At 47.4% G+C, this 16,717-nt stretch overlaps 1 long non-coding RNA gene across 1 annotated transcript in view; it reads left to right on the top strand.

Moving 5' to 3' along the window:
• Nucleotides 1-15,060, top strand: part of LOC144119025 (uncharacterized) — a 237,142-nt gene extending 222,082 nt beyond the window's left edge. The window contains exons 3-4 of the long non-coding RNA XR_013312233.1: nt 14,152-14,259; nt 14,954-15,060. This is a non-coding gene — a long non-coding RNA (uncharacterized LOC144119025). The remainder of the gene's footprint in view (nt 1-14,151; nt 14,260-14,953) is intronic.
• Nucleotides 15,061-16,717: the final 1,657 nt, after the last annotated feature.

The raw sequence follows: 16,717 nt of genomic DNA, 5'->3' as shown, positions 1-16,717 counted from the left end.
AAGATAGATAACGCGAACCAGGCGGTATTTTCTCGGCTCGAGAGTCTTGGGGCTTTGAACTTGCAGCTCGGAAAAGAATCAAAGGGCGGTAGCCTTAGCGCGCATGTGCAGGTGAGCATTGCGGTGCCTTGCCGCAGAAGCAGCAGGGTTCTCGCCATGTGGTGGCAACAAATATTTGTGCTTCAGCGCCGGGTAATAACGGCGACGGCGACAAGTTCTGCTCCGGACCCTAGGTACATTGTGTCTACAGTTTGTAGACATTTCATGCTTACAGCTGTTGAACCAGCGAATCTCCGTACAGAGAGGCGGGCATGTTTTCGTTTGTACATACCAACAAAACAAATTTTTTATTACGGTTGTGTTAGTCAAAATTATCTTGCAAGGCGTTCTCTTGTATCCGGCTTCCCGAATTTCAACAAGATGTATTAGTCGCTTTCTATTCCTGGCACCGCCGGTGTTGCTTATGGTGGAGGGCCTGCGCATGTGGATCAATGAATTTCACAGTTCACCCATTTAAGTGATCTGGAGAACTACAACCGAAGTCGGAAAGCTGCCAGCCCCAATTGCATTAGGCAAAGGTGACCATCTGGAAACATCCCTAGAGTTTGCCAGTGATTTGAGCATCCGCTTCGCATGCGGGAGGTTCGAGCTTCGACCACAACTGCCGACGAGTATCCACCGGTGATGCAATGGGCAAGCGTTCCCGTTTCCTGGTGCTCAGCCTAACTTTGGTTAAAATCTCGAGAAATGAGTATCTGGCTAAAACTACTGTGTGCGAAGGTGGTCTTCGGCGAAGGCTGTGCTTGCACTGTTAAAACCCATAAAAATCATCATCATCAGCCGTCTGCAGACATCGTATAACGAGAGAAGTACGGTGTGGCAGCTGTTTACGCTTGAGGCCTGTGAAGATAGATAGCAGTTGGTGAGGAGCACTGAATTATCTGTAAAAATATTCAGCCGCATTTCTTTTGAAAACCCAGAGAACCTCAACGACGGATTGCAGCGAGTGTACATGCTGCAGCAGATCGTGGAAACACTGCATTTTCCCGCGCCGACATGGACGAAGGAAAACGGCGCGAACTGCAGCTCATTCGCCATCAACAAAATTCGGGAAGGGTACACCGTTTAGGGTCTAGGAAGTATGCGCGACTTTTCTGGTGTCTGGGCTCCAGAAGTTGTTGGACGATCCTTCCGCCACTGTTTCCTGAAGAGCACGAACAGTCCACGTGGATTCGATCAAACTTCACCCTGTCTGTCCATTTAAACGTATGAAAATCTTTTTAAAAAAAACGAAGAAATGAAAGTAGAGATTTCTACCTCGGCACCAGGAATGCGTCACTACCCTTTGGTTTCGTGATGGTGTTACTGGAGACGATTGTGAAACGACCGTTGGCTTTTTCCTGCACATTGCCGGCAAAAAACGAATGATTTACAGCTCGTGTGCCTCTTTTTAGAACTGGTGTTTTTTACTTCGCTCGGCAAGTCCGACTCACGGTGGCGTGCACTTATAGAATAAAAACATCGCCTATCGTTATGTCAAACACACCCCTGTGCTGAGGGGTGCACTGTAGCTACGTCCGCTGGACTAACGTCAGTCTCGTCGTGCTCGAGTGCTATATGCTACGCCTTTGAACAGCAATCTACCGAAATTGTTTCAAATTCGTCACCGTTGTATAAAATCTCTTCAGCTCCCGAATATATGCAAGTCGCCAATGGAGCGAGCACAGCCTAATATTACGCGCTTTTATTGTCATCCCAAACTAGCATTTTTTCATTTCGATAAAAAAAGTACTCCGCTTGAGATATTACGTTCGCTTGCAATTCAAAGTTGATCGGATTCAGTTGAGATAGGTTCATTCACTTAATAATGGCACTGTCATGCTAATAGCTTTCTCAGTAAAATATATGATGTTATTGCGTTCGAATGATATTTGAAGGGGTTTTTAAAATTAATTCGAATTCAATTGGAAGTGAGTGATTCCTCTTCTCTCCCTATCAGCAATCGAAACAAAGAACTAACTATAAAAAATGACAGACGATTTAGCGTTGTTGGGCCAAGTGCGAATTTGGTGCACTAGCACTTTGGTTGTCACTTCGGTTTCTGTTTCGATAAGAGGCTTGGTTTTCAAGGTCAGGCAGACTTCAGACAACGATCGCCAAAATAACACTTACGTGTTTAATGAGATATCGTTAACGGGGTAGTGCCCTTATACATGAAATTGGCCATTCTATACTTTAAGCTCATAGATCTCTGGGAGTCCTCTAATCCTTGTGGTATGTACAGTACTCACGGATTGAAATAGGACATTCGGAGCGCGTGGCCGTCGCTTCATGGAGCGCCGCCCGTAGACGCTCATGGAACCAAGGTGGTGCATTGTGGTATGGCGTGAGAGGGAGAACATCTACAAAGCAGAATTGTTCCTTCCAGTAGCCAATCAGCCGGCCTGTGGTTTACCACATGCCTGCGTGGCACTGCAAGGCTAGCGCTGCGAATGTCCTATTTCAATCCGTGAGTACTGTACATCTTCTGTGATTGATTTGAGTGTATTATTTTGCAAATGCTGCCTATTTGGTGATCTTACGAAACCTACGTAGCTTGTAAAATAAACTAGTTATATTTTGTTTGTATGCTGCCTCGTTGTTTTTTTCTTCTGTTTTCTTGCTTGTGCTTTATTGTGATTGTTCTTAAAGAATTGTCATCCGCATTGCTACTTCTGCCGACAAGCGGTTTTCAAAACTTGTCAAGCTGCCTCCGCCGCTTTTTTCCTCCAACCTCTTCGTTCTGAACATGTGTATTGCTAACAGAAAATAAAGCACTTAATTGTTTTCTTACTTAATCGGTGTAGGGGAAAGGAAATGGAACAGTATCTGTCTCACATAACGGCGGGCATCTGAGCCGCGCCGTAAGGGAAGGGCAGGATAAAGGAGAGACCGAGAGAAGAAACGAAGAAAGAGGTGGCGTAGTGAAGGCCTCCGGAATAATTTCCGCCACCTGGGGATCTTTAACATGCACAGATATCGCACAGTAGACGGGTGCCTTTGCGTTTCGCCTCCACGGAAACGCGGCCGCTGCGATAGGGTTCGAGCTCGGGTACTCCGGATCAGTAGGCGAGCGCCCTAGCCACTGTGCCACCGTGACCTGTTTTCATATTTGGAATCCCCTAGCTCAGTAAAATACGTTAGATGCCAAAATGAACTAATTGAGTTCATAGTCAGGCTGATATTTAATTGCTTATAATTATTTAACGGATAATATCATGATTTAACTAATGGCATATTCGTAACGGGCTCGGTGAGTACATGTTAGACACCAACATTGCCTATTTAGGTTAATATTTAGTGATGGTTAGGCTTAACATGGCGGCCGTGACGTCAGCACTCGGCAGCTTAATCACATGGCAATCGCATGAACAATTGATAGCGCTACCAAACAGTTAACGCTCGTTACTTCAGCGACTTCCAGACGGTTGCACCATTTTTTTCCTTTCTTCTTTTAGTCCCTCTTTCATCCCTTCCCTTACGGCGCGGTTCAGGTGTCTGCCGATATGCGCGACATACTGCGTCATTTCCTTTCCCCAAAGAAATTTTTTAAGGAAGAGATAAAGGATGCAGTGAAAGAGGAAAGGAAGAGGCGCCGTAGTGGAGGGCTCCGGAATAATTTGGAACACCTGGGGATAGTTAACGTGCACCGGCATCGCACACCACACGGGAGCCTGTTGCATTCAGCCTTCATCGAAACGCGGTCGCCGCGGCCGGGTTCGGGCCAGGGAACTCCGGCTCAGTGGCCGAGCACCCTAACCACTCAGCCACTCCGGCGGGTAGGAGCTGTGTCCTCTGCAAATTTTAAGGCGAAAGCCTTTAATGCCTCATACTCCCGTCAACGACCCTGTCCGTCCGTCCGTTACGTTTCTGCGCCATTGGTGGTTCAGTGCGCATGCGCGAGGGGGCGCCACCGGCGCGCGTGCCGACCCCGCGCCGGACGCCCCGCAGCTGTCGACCGAGTTGGGTGCCGCGCAACCTCCCTCCTAGCGCTCGCTTAAATGGAGTCTCAGAATGCGGGCAAACACAAGCGTACTACTTCCCCTGCTACACAGCGACAAAAGACGAATGAGCCGGCATCGCCTTCATCTTCGTCCGTCCATTCGCGAAAACTGTCACACTGTAGCTGTCAAAGGACGTCAACTCGATAAAAAAAATCCTTGCGCACGGCGCAATTCGAGCCAACATCCTTCAGTTCCGCAGCGGAGCGTTCTAACGACTAGGCTGCTTCTGCAAACACATATGTTGTAACAATTGAGTACTTAACTTGTTAACCACACATCAGTGACACAAGCAGCAACACCGCGCTAAAGGCTTTGGCCTCGCCGCACTATGGGTCAACAAACTGCCCCCCCCCCACCTTGAATTTTTTTCGACAGCGTATGCACCTCGTTCGGTCGAAAAGCCGTCGGCGTTGTATAGTAGTAGTCGGCACCGCGGGTTGTAAAAAATGAGTAAATAAATGGTTTGGGGGGGAAGAAACTGGTGCAGTATCTGTCTCATATATCGGCGGACACCTGAACCGCGCTGTAAGGGAAGAGATAAATGAGGGAGTGAAGGAATAAAGGAAGAAAGAGGTGCCGCAGTGGAGGTCTCCGGAATAATTTTGTCCACCTGGGGATCTTTAACGTGCACTGGCATCGCACAGCACATGGGCGCATTTGCGTTTCGCCTCCATATAAACGCAAAGACTCCGTGTAGAACCCGGGTACTCCGGCTCAGTCAACGTAATTTCTCGATGGCCTTACCTGTGAAGGCGAGGCCTGTGTGTAAACCCAAAGAGAGAACCGTAAGAGAGAACGGGTGCGTTACTAAGTTACTGAAAAAATAAAGCGTTACCGCCAACACTGACTGCATTGCACGCACATCATCGGAATTGGAGTCTGAAGACACAGTGACGCCCCCGCAGCCACGAAACCCTTCGCAAAGACACTTATAACTCATACTGCGTGAGCACTGGTGCGACTAACTCTTGCAGCAAGTGGTCGGATGCTGGCACCTGCTGCCTCCGACGCTCCGCCGCCTTCTGCCATCTGAAGTCCTATTTCGATTGCGACGCCCTTTCCGGTAATACGTCCTCGCTCCGAAGCTGCTCCAGTCGCTTCCCTCTCCACTTCTTGCCAGGTGTATTACATACACGCCTTTTGTCAAACCGCTACCGAAGAAGCGGCTGCCTCCGAAGAAGCGGCAGCACAAAGCCCGAGAAATGGATGATTTCTATCGTGCTGACGAACACACTACACTCATGGACGCGGCAAGCCAAGGTGCAACCTACGTGGTCTGTGCAACCACGCCGCGATCTACCCTTATCTCCACCGCCGCGGTGTGCGCCCCATCCCCCGCCGCAGCATAAGATACAGCGATCGCTGACCGCCGTCCGCGCACTGTCCTCGGTGACACAGAACGAGCAATCCTAAACTACTCGGCAGGCTGCATCTGCATTGCCGTCGCACGCATTCTGCGCGGCTGCACTACCGATCGCAAAATTAATCTAGTCGTTGTATCCGCCCATGAGGGCAACTGTGGTAATGAAGGGACATATATCAGGTTGGGGCAACCTAAAAAGATTGAAAAATAATAAGTCCCTGCATACACCACTGACGACTAACAGGCTTCTAAGGATGGGGCGGCCGACATGCTCGAGAATTAACGATCCCGGCGGCCGCTCCACGGATCCTGGAGCCATCCCTGAAGACCCCCACACTTGTGCCGACATCACCAAAGTTCATAAAAAGACATGACGCCCTTTCCCGCCTCTCAAACCCGACCTCGACAGAACATAAGCCATCCTGCGCCGAAGAAATCAGGTGCTCTTAATTCTCAGCCACTCAAAGCTATCACTCATCACCAACAGAGAATACGACCCCATGTGACCAGATTGCAACCACGCATCATCTGAAACTCAGGTGCACATCCTCAGGGGATTCGAAAATAACCCTCCCTCACGGGTCCTCCTGCCAACTCCCTCTGCGGAATGCTGGAACAAACTCGTCAACCAGCCAAATAAGACCACTCAACGCTCACTCATTTTATGGGCCCTGTACGTCGCCCCCACCTGGGGGCCGCACAGGGCCCACCTGCCCTAGTTCACGGCACCTGTGGGAAATAAAAGATGTCCCTTTCTCTATCTTTCTTTACTTCTTGCCATCTCCATAGCTGAGCGATATTTTGTGCTCCGACGCCGACAACTAGCAGCTTTGAATCAATGAAACATAAAGTTTTCGCCTAAAAATAAAGTGCATAAGCACGAACACGTGCTTATGTTAGCGCTCATAAAATGGCTTTCGACCCACGACGCGCACTACTTCTCCTAGGGTTCGGCGTCGCTCGGATCATGACAATCCATCAAGAACAACTTCAGAGACCCGCTAACATAGCAAGCGAATCATCTTGTGCTGCCCGCCGTAGCGGCGAAAACGTTCTCACGGAGTCCACCGTGACAAATGGATGTCCAAACTCAGAAACGGTCAGCTGGCTTGTGTTCTGCGTGGCGCCGACGAAGGTTGTAATGTCAACGGTCGGCGCGCTACTCGTCTTGAGTGCGCAGCCAGGCATGACGTCGGGGTTCTTCTGCGGACTGCACGAAATAAACCTAACGGCGCTGAAATGTATTCGGGCAGCATCGTCATCATCCTGACTACACCGACTGCAGGGCAAAGGCCTCTCCCATGTCTTTCCAATTAACCCTGTCCTTTCCAAGCTGTGCCCAACCTATGCCTGCAAGCCTCGTAATTTTATCCTGCCACCTTACTTTCTGCCTCCATCTGCTACGCTTGCCTTCTCTTGGAATCCACTTCGCTACCCCTAGGACCAGCGGTTGTCTTGCCTTCGCATTAAATGCCCAGCCCATTTCTTCCTCCTGATTTCGACTAGTATGTCATTAACCCGGGTTGGTTCCCTCACCGACTCTGCCCGCTTTCGGTCTCTTAACGTTACACCTATCCTGTTTCTTTCCATGGCTCGCTGCGTCGTCCTTTCCTATGCTGAACCCTTTTCGTTAGCCTCCACGTTTCTGCCCCGTGGGAGAGTACCGGCAAGATACAGCTGTTGTACACTTTTCTCTTCAGAGATATTGGTAATCAGGTAATCATGATCTGAGAGAACCTGGTATATGCGCTGAACCCCATTCTTTCCCTTATAGTTATTTCCCTTTCATGATCCCGACCACCTGCCATTACCTGCCCTAAGCAGATCTTTACCCCTGCCTGCAGCTCGCTGCCAATCTTGAACTGCTGTTCCCTTGCTAGACTGTTGAACATTACTTGGTTTTCTGCATGTTAATTTTTAGACTCACCGCTCTGCCGTGCGTAACTCATTGATCCTGATTTTCAGTTCACCTCCTGAATGACTCAGCAAGGCAACGTCATAAGCTAACCGCAGATTATTTACGTATTCTCCATTAACTCTTATCCCCAACTGTTCCCTATTCAGGCATCGGAATAGCAATGGTAAACAGGGGGTGAATAGCATCGGCGAGATCGTGACTCCTTGCCTGACGCCCTTCCTTATTGGAATTTAATAGCTCACTTTATGGAGGACTATGGTAGCTGTGCAGTTCCTGTATATATGTTCCAGTATTATGACATAAGGCTCTTATGCACCCTCATTACGCAATGGCTGTATGAGTGCTGAAATTTCCACTTTATCAAATGCTTTCTCGTAATCAATGAAGGATATATATAGGGGTCGGTTATATTCTGTGCATTTCTCTATCCCCTTATGTATATTGTGAATATGATCTATTGTTGAATATCCTTTACGAAAGCCTGCCTGATCATTTTGTTGATTAAAGTCAAAGGTTGTCCTGACTCTATTAATGATTACCTTAGTAAATACCTTGTAGGCAGCGGACAGTAAGCTGATTGGTTTGTAATTTTTTCTATTTCTTGGCGTCCGCTTTCTTATGAATTAAGAAAATGTTTGCATTCTTCCAAGCTTGTTGTACGGTCGAGGTGGTAAGGCATTGCATATACAGGGTTGCTTTTTTTTGTAGCAGAATCTGTCCTATGTCTTTCAACAGATCTGCTGTTACCTGATCCCAGTCAGATGCTTTTCCCCTTTGTGCTGTTCCTAATGCTTTCTTTACTTCCTTTTTCTTCACCGGCGGGATGCCGCAATGGTGTGCCCTACTGTCTTTATCATTAACGTTCCGATTACATTGGCTACTGTATAGATTTGCGTAGAACTCTTCGGCTACATTAACTAACTTATCCACATTGCTAATGTCATTGTCGTCCTTGTCTCTTCACCCACATATCTGGTTTTTACCTACGCCTAGTTTCCTAAGAAGCATACTCCCTTTCTTACTCTCATATAGGCGTATTCGTGCTTAGAATGGAGTGCAGGTAGGCAGCAACGTCGAGGTGGTCCTCACTGGCGACGTCCTGCAACCTTGCGTCGAGCGTTGTCACAGCCTCCCTTTCATTTACGAGGTAAGGGTTCCACGGGGTTGCCTCCTTAACTGTGGTTTGTAGGCGAAGGAAACGTAGAGCAAGATCGCGTCCACTGAACTGTGTTCGGTGTGAACTTACATGCAGTTCTTTTCCACTCAACCCCCTTCACTATTCCCTTGAGGTGTCTACAGCAAGCGAGAGATACAGCCGTCTAACTGGGTTTTATAGAGTCAGCGTAGGTTATCTCACAAAGTGGATTGCAAGCAGAGCTAGTTGTTAATACTAGTAAACAGCATCACGAAAATAAACAAAATACATTTACGCCTGTCAAATGCCATGAATTCTGACCGGCATCAATCCTTCTTGATTTTATAAGACATCAAGGCGCTGACAAGCAACGCATTACCCCTTAAAGAAAAAGCGCTAATGATCCCGTTCGGAGGAAAATCCGGTATCGGCGCGACTCGGAAATTCAAATTCGTGGAATGGGTGTAGTGACGTAGAAAAACAGGTTCGCTGCAAAGAAAAAAAATAAAGGTCGGCTTAGCTCAGCTAACCCTAGCTATGCAAGCAAAGCACGGATTACATGTGAGGTTACTTTATAAGGTTCTTGGGGCCGAAGCACAGTCTGACAGGCAGACAGACCACGTGGGTTGTTGCGGGTTCCGCACTGCCAGAAATCGATTCCAGAGTCTCGCCAGTCTCCACTGCGCCTGCTAACAAGGCTCGTCGCTGTCTTCATTCGGCAGCTTTCGCTCACCGTCGAGCCAGGCGAAGCTCCCGCCCTCCCATGCTTTCAGCTGGCCGTTTGGCGGGTTTACGCTCCCTATCGATTGCTAAATCCCTCGACCAGTTTGCAATGTCGACCGGGTGATCAGCCTCTGTCCGACGTCTGCGAGTACCCACTCTCGAGGACGTCGGCTCCGGCTGACTTGCTCGTCCATAGCGAGACGGTGGTTAGGCAGCGCGCAGCCGCCGCGACGACGCGGGAGCGCGTGACGGCAGCTGGTGCGAGTCACGTGGTACGTCACGTGGTTGCTTACAAAGCTCCGCTCCTCCTGTTCAAGGTCATTCGTACAGACGCAGCGAAATCGGAGCCGCGTGTATAGTAAAGCCACGGCCGCTCAATGGCAGCAAGTGCGTTGCAATTGAGCGGCCGTGGTAAAGATTTCGCTTTAAAAGGTTGTCAAGCGGAAGTAAACCGGAGTCCCTTCGGTCGGGAGCCAGGCACAACTTCATCACCAATGACGATGTTCGTTCAGGAAGATAAACAGTGGATTTGTACAAGCACGTCGCACAACAACGTGCGCAAATCACATTAAAGGAAAACTTAAGGGCCACTAATTAGCGACTCGGATTACGTGCGATGACGTGTAATACAGCAGGATGTGATGCCACGTGAAAACCTGCCGATATCTGCGTAATGGTGCGCCAAGAAATCCCCAAGCGACCACACGGACACTCCAAAACTATCTGGCCGATTTTGCAACGTGAATTTAAATATAGAATAAAGTTTATGAATACGGGTTGGCTAGCCCTAGCTACATACGCTTATCAAATACAAAAAGAGAACCTTGACAGCCAGACCAGCAATCAATGTGTACAAACAAGGGTACATGGGAGCACATGATATGCCTGGCCGAGACAATTAGTTAAAAACCAAGTGGTGGTGAACATCAACATGAGCGAGCTCTAGTACGTGAACGCAGGCACTGCACCGCAAATGGAACCGGTGCGTACTTAATAAGTTACTATTACTAATGCATTCAGCGCACAAAAAAGCAGTGGACCAGTAAGAGGCTTCTGCTCAATAAATTCAAAGTGTAAGTAGAACCCTTGCTTGCTTTCAATGCTGATAGTGTACTGGCGACGTTCCATCATAGTTTTAATCAATATCAATTAGAATCTGAGAGTTAAGCGAAGCGGGAATATTATTGTTACTCTTAATTATGCTTTGCCCTGTTGAAGACGCACAGAAAAAAACAATAAACAGCCGTGTGGTGTACAATAAAAATTGGCCTTTGAAAAATAGGTTGTTTCAAGAAAGGAAACAGCGCCTAAATTGTCTAAGCTCGGTGGACACCCCAACCGCACCGTAAGAGAAAAGAGGAAAGGGGTAGTGAAAGAAGAAATAAAGAGTAGCTGTAGTGGAGGACTCCTGAATAATTTAGACCACCTGTGGATCTTGAATCGCACAGAACTCGGGCGCCATGTCTTTCCTATAAGCTATCATTTTCATTATATGGAGCCGGTTGTGCGGAACGGCCGTTGCAAAGTTGTCAACGCCAATAAACTCTATGAACGCCGTCGTCTCACTTGTTTTGTTTGGATATTGAGGAAAGTGAATGGCACAGTAACCGTCTCACATATCTCGGTGGACACCACGGAGCGAGAGAGAGAGAGAGAAACAGGCCATTTATCCAGACGTGCCTGTCATACTTCTCGCGTTTCAGACTCGGCTTTCCTGCGTTGTTTAGCGACACGTTCTTTTCGCTGTTCGGGTGTCTCGGACGCTCGTTGGGCTTTCAGCCTTTCATTTCATCGTTGTTTTTCAGCCAACTCTAGTGGTAGCATTTCTGTATCGGTAGTATCATTCTTCTCCTTCCATGTTGAATGCGCACGCCTATTTTCTGGCAAGCGGTTATACAGTCGGCCTCAGCGATAAACACGCGTTTAATAATAATAATTGGTTTTGGGGGAAAGGAAATGGCGCAGTATCTGTCTCATATATCGTTGGACACCTGAACCGTGCCGTAAGGGAAGAAATAAGAGAGGGAGTGAAAGAGCGGCGAACGTCAAACGATGACGCATAGCGCGCGGCAGTGGCCACCTGCGACGCGCGTGACGTCACTCGTCCTCCGACATACGGCGGCTCGCGCGAAGCGCGGTGTTGACTAGCATAGTGAAGCATTTCGCTTCAAAAATTGGTGAGTGCACGTTGAAGATCCCCAGGTACTCGAAATTATTTCGGAGCTTTCTACTACGGCAACTCTTTCTTCCTTTCTTCGGTCAGTTCCTCTTTTATCCCTTCCCTTAAGGTGCGGTTTAGGTGTCCGCCGAGATGTGAGATACTGCGCCATTTCCTTTCCCCAAAACCAATTTACAATTTGCATTTTTGAGGACAGGGAATGTCGCAGTAACTTCCTCACAGGTCTGGGTGGACACCAGAACCGCGCCGTGAGGGAAGGCATAAAGGAGGTAGCGAAAGAAGAAAGGAAGAAAGAGGTGCCGTAGTGGAGGGCTCCGGAATAATTTCGACCATCTGGGAGTCTATAATCTCCACTGGCATCGCACAGCACACTGGCGCGTTTGCGGTTAGTTTCTATCGAAGCGCTGCCTCAGCCGACTGGATTGGTCGCGTGTACTCTGGCGCAGCAGTCAAGCGCCCTTATGTCAATGCTGCTTTAATAACAATGAAACCATGTTTTGCTGTGGGTTTTCTTCAAAGGCTTGCACTTTCTACAAGGATTTTGGCAACCTCCTCAGAAATCTTTACTACAACTCTACCGTGGAGGCTGCTATAGGCTTATATAAAAGTGACGCTAGACTCCTGTACACTTTTTAGGCGCAGCAATCTTTACGCGCAAAGGTAAGCGTTTATGAAGCTTTAGGAGGAATAAGAAAGTCTGGATAGCGCGATAACGTCGAAGTCCCAAGTTTAGAAAATCGCCGCATAGAATGACATAAAGAATATTAAAAAGCACACGCATGCGTTGTTACGTAACCTCCTCATATTTCGCTTCCTTTTATTCAGTTTAGCTGGAGACAAGCGATCCTCGCACACGGACAAATCTTTCTGCTGGTAAGGTCTTTGTTCGCTGCTGTACGCCAATGGCCTCCAAAGTATTTTTATGTATGCTTTTTGCGCCGTTGCGTTTGGTGCCCTGCGGAATAACAATCTAATGTAGGAATTTAAATAAACGAAAGGAAACAAGTTCATGTTTTATTCACAGATTCTAACAAAAACTTGACAGTTCTGGTTCGCTGTGAAGAATGGTTTAAAGTCCGTGCAAAGTCTAAACGTGCCGGACACAAATCTTTGAAACCGGGGCGCGTCGGTTCCCCAGGCGCTCGGTTTCACTGCGGCGGCCTTTATGGGAATATCTCGCTGTTGATCGGAGCGGCCTTTGTTTTGTATAAAACAAGCATAATTTCCCGAAGGTCTCCAGTAAAATATTCTTCTCGCCCACACATTGTAAGAAAGGCTTGTGACGCAAGTCAATATTTCCTTCACTGCCACTGTATGTCGGACTCCGCGCTGTCATTTTGTCTTCTCGCCCTCTCACGAGAAGAGCAAAAATGGGTTCGAGTGCGCTTTGCAGATGCTGTCAGTTTATAGCTGCCTCATATTCTCCAATAGAATACAATACCCACGCATCGCACATGTGCTGTTACGTGTGTGACGCAAACATGAGGCCCAAACGAGCAAATCTAATAACTACACTAAGTAAAACGCGGCAAGCGATGCAAAGGAAACTGATAACGTCAACCCCCAGAGATCGGCAGAGAAGCGCGGATTTAGAAAGACGATTGCCCCAAATCAAGAGGACGAATCCAGCTAATTCAGGGCAGGCAACAACAGACAACAGCTATATCACATCGAAAGGCGAGGCAGCGTAGCTGGCAGCTGTAAAATTGAACTCGGTCCTAAGACTTTCCATTACAATGAACTGTCAATGCGCACATCGCGGTATTTGAATTTGTATAGTTTTATGACAACATTAAAACACTGCGTCTGTGGACGCAATGTGAAGTCCTTAGTGCAAACTACTTTGAGAATTAACTGGCGGGTGCTTTTATGTCAGCAAAAGCTATTCAATTTGCGTTCGTAGCGAATGTTATAGCACCGCTCTCATAGAAATACGATGTGCTGTCCAACGTTCAGGGGAATCCCTCAAGGCAGAAAAGAACAGGTTAGCAAATTGGTAGAGCTACCGCCCCGGTGAGGTCGTGGACCCGTGTTCGAACCTCGGACCAGAACGAAATATCTGCGGAGTTTCTGCGAAATATTTCCTTCATAGCTGTATGGCTGCACTTGGGTGGATGATAATAGGAAATTGCTGCTTTATTATGCTCGACGTGAAGCCTGGCCCGCATGCAGTGTTTTTCGCGGGCGAAAACGCACAAAGTGTCAAACGCACGTGGTTAGACCGCTGAACTTGCACTATCACTGGGCGCTTTTCGCGCCTCCTTCTTGCGCCCATGATGGTGAAAGTTCGGAGGAGCCGCCGTGCGCATGCGCATAACACGCGGCAGGTTTTGGCGTGCATAAAACGCTCCATGCGGGCCAGGCTTAACGCTTTCTGCGGCGGCGGTAACGAACCCTTCTTAAAGTGGTCTACAGACTGTCTGTAGGCTTTTTATAGACTCCATTGCATTCCTGTACATTTTTCCTTTTGTGTAGTCATAGTCTACAGACTGTCTGTAGACTGTGTATTCAAAGTTTACAGACTGTCTGTAGACGAAAGTGTACTAAAACTCTATGGCCGTAAATCTATCGATCTTGTATACACTTCCTATAGGATTTTTATTGCTATAGACTGTTCTCTAGGGTTTGTCTATAGAGAGTTTATAGATGTTATAGGCAGAAGTCTATGGACCGACTATAGACTGTCTAAAACATTTTTGTAAGGGGAGCTCCTAACCTGCGAAAGCTTTGCGCCATTCTTTCGTTAGAGCCGAATGTCGTACCAAGATGTAGTCTTTTTTCTCAACGCAGATGTGCGCTTTCAAAGAAGCGTATCCATGGATGAAGTTTGGTGTGGCAATCTACGACACCGAGTTAGACGGCAGGATTGAAAATGAGAGTCCTGCCTTCAGCAACATTGTAAGTAGCATCGATGAGATTTGTTGCGTTTATATCTATAGGCTTTATTTTTAAGGCTCGGAGATCAAATATTATGCGACAATTTGACCAAGATATCAAAAAACCTGCCTTCTCCAAATACCCAGTGCGTGTTAGCGCTCCACCTTCAAAAAGAGACTACAAGCAGACGGCCTTAACTGGTTTATGCTTATTCATAAGAAAAATTGAAAGCAGCTACACGAATGAAATTTCGGTTCTGGAAAGCAAGATAGATAACGCTCACAAGGCGGCATTTTCGCGGCTCGAGAGTTTTGGGGCTTTGAACTTGCAGCGCGGAAAAGAATCAAAGGGCGGTAGCCTTAGCGCGCATGCGCAGATGAGCATTGCGGTGGCTTGCCGCAGAAGCAGCAGTGTTCTCGCCATGTGGTGGCAACAAATATTTGTGCTTCAGCGCCGGGTATTAACGGCGACGGCGACAAGTTCCGTTCCGGACCCTAGGTACATTGTGCCTACAGTTTGTTAGTAGACATTCCATGCTTACAGCTGTTGAACCAGCGAATCTCAGTACAGAGAGACGGGCCAAGTTTTCGTTTTTACATACCAACAAAACGAATTTTTAATTACGCTTGTGTTAGTCAAAATTATCTTGCAAGGCGTTCTCTTGTAGCCGGCTTTCCGTATTACAACAAGATGTATTAGTCGCTTTCTTTTCCAGGCACCGCCGGTGTTGCTTATGGTGGAGGGCCTGCCCATGTAGATCAATGAATTTCACAGTTCGACTACCACTGCCTGCGAGTATCCACCGGTGATGCAATGGGCAAGCGCTGATTTGGCCTGGTGCTCAGCTTACCTTTGGTTGAAAGCCCGAGAAATGAGTCTGTGGCTGAAAATACTGTGTGCGAAGGTGGTCTTCGGAGAAGGCTGTGCTTGCGCTTTTAAAACACGTCATCATCAGGATCATTAGCCATCTGGAGACATCGTATAACGAGCGAGGTACGGTGTGGCAGCTGTTTACACTTGAGGCCTGTGAAGATGGATAACAGTTGGTGAACGGCGCTGATTTATTTGTAAAAATATTCAGACGCATTTCTTTTCAAATTCCAGATGAACCTCAACGAGGGATTCCAGCGAGTGTACATGCTTCAGCAGATCCAGGAAACCCTGCATTTTCCCGCGCTGACATGGACGAAGGAAAACAGCGCGAATTGCAGCTCATTCCCCATCAACAAAATTCGGAAAGGGTACACCGTTTAGGGTCTAGGAAGTGTATGCGAGTTTTCTGGCGTCTGCGCTCAAGAAATTGTTGGACGATCCTTCCGCCACTGTTTCCTCAAGAGCACGAAGAGTCCATGTGGATTCGATCAAACGTCACCCTGTCTGTCCATTTAAACGAATGAAAATCTTTTTTAAAAACCAAGAAATGAAAGTAGAGATTTCTACCTCGGCACCAGAAATGCGTCACTACCCTCTGGTATCTTGATGGCGTAACTGGAGACGATTGTGAAACAACCGTTGGTTTTTTCCGTTGGCTTTTTCTTTTTAGAACTGGTGTTTTTAACTTCGCTCGTGAAGTCCGAGGCACGGTGGCGTGCACCTATAGATTAAAAATATCGCATATCGCTGTGTCAAACAGACCCCTGTGCTGAGGGGTGCACTGTAGTTACGTCCGCTGGACTGACGTCAGTCTCGTCGTGCACGAGTGCTATATGCTACACCTTTGAACAGCAATCTACCGAAATACACCTTTGAACAGCAATCTACCGATATTGTTTCAAATTCATCACGGAATATATATTCGTCACCATATATTCGTCCCGAATATATGCCAGTCACCAATGGAGGGAGCACAGCCTAATATTACCCGCTTTTATTGTCATCCCAAACTACCATTTTTTCATTTCGATAAAAAAAAAGCACTCCGCTTGAGATATTACGGTCGCCTGCAATTCAAGGTTGATCGCATTCAGTTGAGATAGGTTCATTCACTTAATAATGGCACTGTCATGCTAATGGCTTTCACACTAAAATATATGATGTGATTGCGTTCGAATGACATTTGAAGGGGTTTTTAAAATTATTTCGAATTCAATTGGAAGTGAGTGATTTCTCTTCTCTCACTATCAGCAACCGAAACAAGGAACTAACTATAAAAAATGACAGACGATTTAGCGTTGTTAGGCTAAATGCGAATTTGGTGCCCTAGCATTTTGGTTGTCACTTCGGTTTCTGTTTCGATTAGAGGCTTGGTTTTCAAGGTCAGGCAGACTTCAGGCAACGATCGCCAAACTAACACTTAAGGGCTTAATGCGGTATCGTTAACGGTTTGTGCCCATATGCATGGAATTGGCCATCCTATACTTTAAGCTCATAGATCTCTGGGAGTCCTCTAATAATTGTGGTATGTACATCTTCTGTGATTGATTTGAGTGTATTATTTTGTCAATGCTGCCTATTTTGTGATCTTACTATACCTACGTAG

The sequence above is a fragment of the Amblyomma americanum genome, chromosome 2, assembly GCF_052857255.1.
Source record: "Amblyomma americanum isolate KBUSLIRL-KWMA chromosome 2, ASM5285725v1, whole genome shotgun sequence".
Lineage (NCBI taxonomy): Eukaryota > Metazoa > Arthropoda > Arachnida > Ixodida > Ixodidae > Amblyomma > Amblyomma americanum.
The sequence above is the reverse complement of the archived record's forward strand: the minus strand, read 5'-3'. Positions and strand labels throughout refer to the sequence as shown.